Raw genomic sequence first — 6,526 nt, 5'->3', positions numbered from 1 at the left:
TTGACCAAAGTCTTTGACTATGATGGTATGGTTTGCATTTACAAAAATGTGGAATTATTCACAAGCAAAACCCTAAGAGAAATAATTCTATGTCATTAAAAAATAGAGGAAGGCCATTGAAGTTGGAAGCTAGGATACACTGAGTAACCATTTGAAATTCTCTGATGAAGCAGAGAAAGTTTCATATTTCTTCCTTCACATTGCACCAATTGCTAAAGCTTCTGTCTCAGCAATCCAAGTCTCACTATGGTGGCAAATTTGCAGTGTGCTTCTTCATTCTAGATGGGTTTGGGAAAAATTACATGACCTGTATAATTTCAATATTGTCAGAAAGAAAAGAATGAAAGAAAGGAAGGAAGGAAGGAGGGAGGGAGGGAGGGAGGGAGGGAAGAAAGAAAGGAAGGAAGGAAGGAGGGAGGGAGGGAGGAAAGAAAGATAGAAAGAAAGAAAAGAAGGAAGGAAGGAAGGAAGGAAAGGGAAGGAAAGGAAGAAAGAAAGAAAAGAAGGAAGGAAGGAAGGAAGGAAGGAAGGAAGGAAGGAAGAAAGGAAGGAAGGAAGGAAGGAAGAAAACAGGGTCAGGTCTCCACCTTCCGTACAAACAAGAAGAGATACTGGATCACAGTGCTTTTTCTGCTGATCCTTCAGCTCCTCAGGGTCCAGTTGAGTGCATGCCACAGCCACAGCAGCTGGAAGAACAGTGTCAAAAGAATAAATGGCTCTCTAAGGCTACTGCCTTTGCCACAATGAGCCTCAATTGTTGCCTCAGTTGTCCTTCTCCTCTTCTTAATTTCCTGGAGAAGTTTTATTTTTACTATTGTTATTATTATTATGAAATATAAAACTACTTTCACAATTACAAAGCAGCACAAGCTTTGGATATTTTGCCAAAGGGGAAGTAGAAGTAAGACCTAGGATGAGACCACTATAGACCACTATAGTTTCCATCAAAAAAAAAAAAAAGGTTCAGGCATTTTGCTTCTTTCCCTTCCCAAATGCTCCTCAACTCTTTTCAGAGTCACTTTCTCATTAATTATAAAGTACAAATAAAAATGCAATTAATTCAAGAATTTGAAAACACACATACATACACACACACACACACACACACACACACACACACATTAAAAGACATTTGGTTCCCCATCCCCTTTTTGCAAAGAGCATGACTAAAAGGGATCTACTAGGTATGACCTCAATACAGTTTGAACAAATCTTGGGGTTCAGCCAGCAGAAAAGGCCCCGGGTGAAAGGCCCGCACCCTGGTACTTTTTACAGGGCTGAGCTTTCTGCTCACAGGTAGTGCCGCCATGTTGGTTTGTCATTGTGAACTGAGCCCATTGAGAGGCGACCTCCTAGTTTGAATCCCTGAGACATAGCAGAGATTGATAGTTACGTTTTCTCCATTAACACAGCCAAACAGGCATCTGCTGGCAACCCCCAGGCGGGAGCACATGTCCTAAACTCCCCTTAATAGCCAATCTTCCCACTTCCCTTTTGGGAGTGGAGCTTCCAAAACTAGCTTCCCTTTTCTGGCTTAAGGGCCCAATACTAAGGAAACAAAATGATAAAGAATGAACTTGTAGAGAATACCATGGGTATTTATTACTCTAGTCAAAGTTAAAGGAAGCATCAACCTGACCTTTGATTTTGGGAATGCGAACTATATGGAAGACTTTGTGTCAGGTGAGAGATGGGGGAGAGAGGCCACGCTGCTTCTCTGGGAGCAGAAGCTGTCATGTGTTTGGGGAAGTAATTTGAGGAGGGGACTAGAAAACCGAGCCTGCCAAAAAGGAGACGCTGGAAAAAGCAGGCTGGAAGGGAAAAATCACACTAAGGTTTTATGTACATCGTGTTTGAGTGTTTAGCAGAAAAACTAGGAAGGGACAATAGTCACTATTCAAAAATAGGGAATAGCATGCAGGAAGAAGTCCTTGCTACAGGTCAAATTTAGATTTTTTTTCAAAAAGTTGTTGAGGGTTAGGTCCTGTAATGTCAACGGGTTGTAAAGATGAAAACAAAGAGAAAGTTGAATGGCAGAAACAGTGGGAAAGAACAATTTTATAGGAATAGGAGAAAGAAAAATTTATTAAGAAGGTCTTCTTAGATGGTGGTTTGTCAATTTAGGAGGCAGAATTCAGGTAAGACCAGTATTAAATATGGAAAATAGAATATTACTATGTTACTGATGTATTTATCATTGCTAGTGGATATAGTTTCATTTACATTTGTATATTTGTGAGTATATGATGACATACGAATATATGTCACGTTATAAAAATTTTAATTGTATGTGGATACAGAATATTTAGTACCTGTTTACAGTTTTGAGAGTCAAATTTTATTTTTAAAACTTTCAGCTTGTAAAGGATGGTGGGCTTATATCTGTCATATTCCATGTAGCAGTTTTCCCATGCTCATAAGTATTATTAACAGATTGTATTGAAAATTTTTTTTCTTTTTTACATTATGATCCTGGATGATTAATGTTTTACAGTGTCTATAGATTTAAAATCTCCATTCAGATGGCATCAATGACTACTCTGTAACTTTATCCTGCAATCCAGATTTCGCTTATTTTAGAATCTCTCCACTCTGTCCCTTCTCATTTCCACTGTACTATCATAAGCTTCCAACATCTCATAGAATGTGCTTCTCTCTTCCTTTGTTGGAATATTTTGAATCATAGTAGTTTATGGTCATATAGGAAAAATCCTTAAACTCTCTATATATCATATATACTTGGTTGATCAAAACACAAAAATTTTTAAATTTGAATTTTTAGATTCTTTTTGTTTGTGGTAATTTTTATTTACCCAAATTATTGATTCTGAGAAAAGGATACTAATATCCTCATTGTGTTTTTGCTTATGGTCTTAATTTGTGCATTTGTCTTCTGTTATATTGAGCAATTTTTGACCTCTTGTTTTGACCTGTGTTGGGCTGCGAATACAAAAGACTGCTCTCATTAGTTTTTACTTCCTGCATTTTTTAAAATGGTTTCTGATTTAAAAAGTGGCTTGTGTGTTGTTTGGATGCATTTTATTTAGAATTGTGGCATTTAGCATTATAAAGAGTAGTTTTATGCTTTTATCATCCATAGTTACCTACATTTTAAATCAGGAATGCAAATCATAATCTCTCATTTTACTTGCTTGATACTTTTGTTCATCCCTTGGTTGCTAGTTTTTATGAATCACTTTCTTTTAGGTATGTTTCATTTATACAGTTTAGAGTTAGGCTTTATGTGTGTTTTTGTATACACAAAATCTTTTTTTTTAAGTGAGCTAGAACCATTTGCATTCATTGATAATTACTGATGTGTTTTGTCTCAATTCTGTTATCAATGGTATGCTTTGCATATTATGGAATGTTTAATATATTTCTCTGTCAGTAGTTGTTATGGTTTGAATAGGAGGTATCCTCCAAAACCTCATGTATGAAACAATGCTGGAACAACTAGAAATGAGAGGATCGGATTATGGTTGTAATCTATCCTAATCAGTAGATTAATCCACTTGATGGATTAATAATTTAAATGGATTATATGGTAAATATAGGGTGGTAGGACATGGCAAGAGAAAGCAGGTCATTAGGGGCATACCCTTGGGGATATATTATCTCTGTCTCCTTGCTCTCTTCCTCTCTCTCTCTCTGCTTCCTGGCTGGGATGAACTGAGTGAGCAGTTTTCCTCTGTCACTGCCTTTCTGCCATGATGCTGTATGTCACCTAGGACCCAGAACTAAGGAGTTAGCTAATCATGGACTGAACCTTTGAAACTGTGAGCCAAAGTAAACTTTTCCTCCTCCAAAATTTTCTTTTCAGGTCTTTTGGTCACAGCAGCAAAATTCTGACTAGCACAGAAGTTTTGCAAGTATTTTTGTTTTACTTCTTTTAGTATTTTGGAAATTTTGTATTTTTGCTTCAGTAGCTACTTTTACTAATACTTTTAATTATACTATTAGTCTCATATTCTTAACTTTTGTATCTGACCCGTGCTTTGTCTCTTTTAAGTAGTAGTCTTTGACTTGTACCTATACTCTACAGTGTATATGAATTTATTCTACCTTCCCCTTTAGTATCTACTCATTTTCGATTGTTTATACTTTTCTATTTTCAGAACACAGAATAGTTACTTTCTATTCTTACACTATTTTTTCATACTTCTCTTTAAAAAACAGATCTAAAATTAAATTGGGGGTGGTCTGTTGCTAAACTTTCTTCAGTATTTTTAATCAAGAATGGTGAAGTTCAAGACATACCTGATTCTTTAACCCTAAAGTTAAATAACTATTTAACAAGCCTCTAGGCTACATGATTTAGTTATCTTTTTTGTTGCTGTGATCAAAAGACCTGACAAGAACAATGTAATTTTGGCTCCTGGTTTCAGGGCTTAGTTCCTGGTTGGCTGACCCCAGCTTTGGGCCTGAGGCAAGGCAGAACATCCTTGTGGAACAGTGTGATGGCACAACTAGACCTGATTATTAAATAAATTATAAGAACTTTATGATGAGAAACCAATGCCTGGGGAAGGGTTAATTCTCCTCTTCTTTTACCAGCCTTTCTTTAGGACTCCTAAATAACCAAGAGTCCCTACCTTTTGGATTGTAAATAACTGTCTCTAGGAATCTGACTACTCCCTCTTGAAATGTAAACACCCCTGTGCCAGGCTTTCAAGGCTAGAGAGTTAACAGATGCCTATGAAAAGAGTTTCTTCTTATCTTTCTATAGACATGCTTTATGTTAGAGACACCCCCCATACACACACAAACACACATACACACACACACACACACACACACACACACACACACACCCACATACACACAAGGCTTTCAGTCATGTAATTTAGGATTTTTTTAAAGAGGAAAAAAAATGCTAGGATGGGTCTAAATAACCAAATGACACCAAATAACCAATATAAATATTGTGAAAAAGTGTGGATAAGAGCTCAGAATTTGGAGTTTGTTCTCCTCTAGGCCCAATGGCATAAAATAAAGTAAAATAAAGTTTGGATTTCTTCTCTCCGAGTGCTGCTTACTGCTTCTAGACCAGTTGGTTTCTCACGATAGCAGAGGAAAGGAGCTCAGGCCAGGGATACCAGGAAGCAGAGAAGAGCTTCACTGACCAGAGATAGAATATAAACCCTAAAGACACACCCCTTGTGACCTACTTCTTCAGCTACAACTATTCTGACTACAGTCAGCACCTAGTTAATCCATATCAGTGGGCTAACCCACTGATTAAGTTAAGGCTTTCGGAACCTACTCACTTCACTTCTTGCATTGTCTCATATAGGAGTTTTGGGGACACCACATTTCCAAACCATAGCATAATACAACTCATTTATTTATATTTTCAAGTTACTTATTGTGGAAAGAAAAGCAGGTAGAATTCATGCCTCAAAGTAAAAAGCAAGACAATAATGGAGCAATATTTTTTAAGAAAATAAGGTTCGGCAAAAAAAAAAAAAAAAAAAAAAAAATATATATATATATATATATATATATATATATATATATATATATATGAAAGTGCTGCTGATCATGATTGAGAAACAAGTACCAGGTTTGCCTCTCTCTTTAAACAACTAAAAAACTAGACTAAATATATGAAACAATAGTTTTCAGCAAATCAGACAACCATTTTTGCTGAAGGACAAACAATACGGTGATTGTGAACAGCTTCATGCCTAGAGTGTCTAGGTTGTGACTCAAGGAAAGGGAGCCCAAATGGCAATGTGCCTGAGTTGAGGAAAAATAGTTGAAATTTGGGTATTCATTGGTGGCTGGAATTCACAGGCAGATGCCAGAGAGAAGAAAGCTATATGGAGAATACAACTGCAGAGAGGAGCACACAGAGGGAAAGCTTCAAAGATCTCCAAAGGTCCTTCCTTTCCTCAACTGAACATTTATCACTTCATGTGTGTGTGAGTAAAATCTTACACAAAAAATAAAATAAAACTGGTAAAGAATCACTAGAAAGAAATTGCTGGAACAGTTTCTAGAATGTAAACAGGAATAATTCAGGTTTCTATAGTTTGATTAGTGCAATTGTAACAGCCTCAGGACCAGGAAAACCTGATACAAGTTCCAGGTTATCCTATCCAGTTAGCATAATATTGATACCACCAGTTATTGGTGATGAGTCCTGCTTCCCCACATGTTGAAGTTTGAACATTAGAGAAGCACACCGAGGCAAGCATATAAAGCAGGATTTATTTTACAAGGGGTAACCTAGACTTCTCCCTGGAGGGAGAAGGGGGCCAGAGCTGGTATCCTGGTATCAGGAGAAGCAAGGTGTTCTGCCCTTTTTGTGTGTCCTAGGCTTCCTTGTTTCTCCTGCCTTTTCCCCCTTATCTTTCTCCTTCTTGCATAAGTGACTAAGCCCAGGAGCTTGGAGGGATGGCCAAAAGGTGGGAAACAGGTGGGCTGAAGGGGGAAGGGCAGGATGCAGTAGCCAAGGACACATTAACAACCTTATAGCTCCCTACAGGGAGCAGCAATTCCTGGGACAGGTTACGTTGGT

This window comes from Callospermophilus lateralis, unplaced genomic scaffold, assembly GCF_048772815.1.
Source record: "Callospermophilus lateralis isolate mCalLat2 unplaced genomic scaffold, mCalLat2.hap1 Scaffold_45, whole genome shotgun sequence".
NCBI lineage: Eukaryota > Metazoa > Chordata > Mammalia > Rodentia > Sciuridae > Callospermophilus > Callospermophilus lateralis.
Note: the sequence above shows the minus strand (reverse complement) of the source record.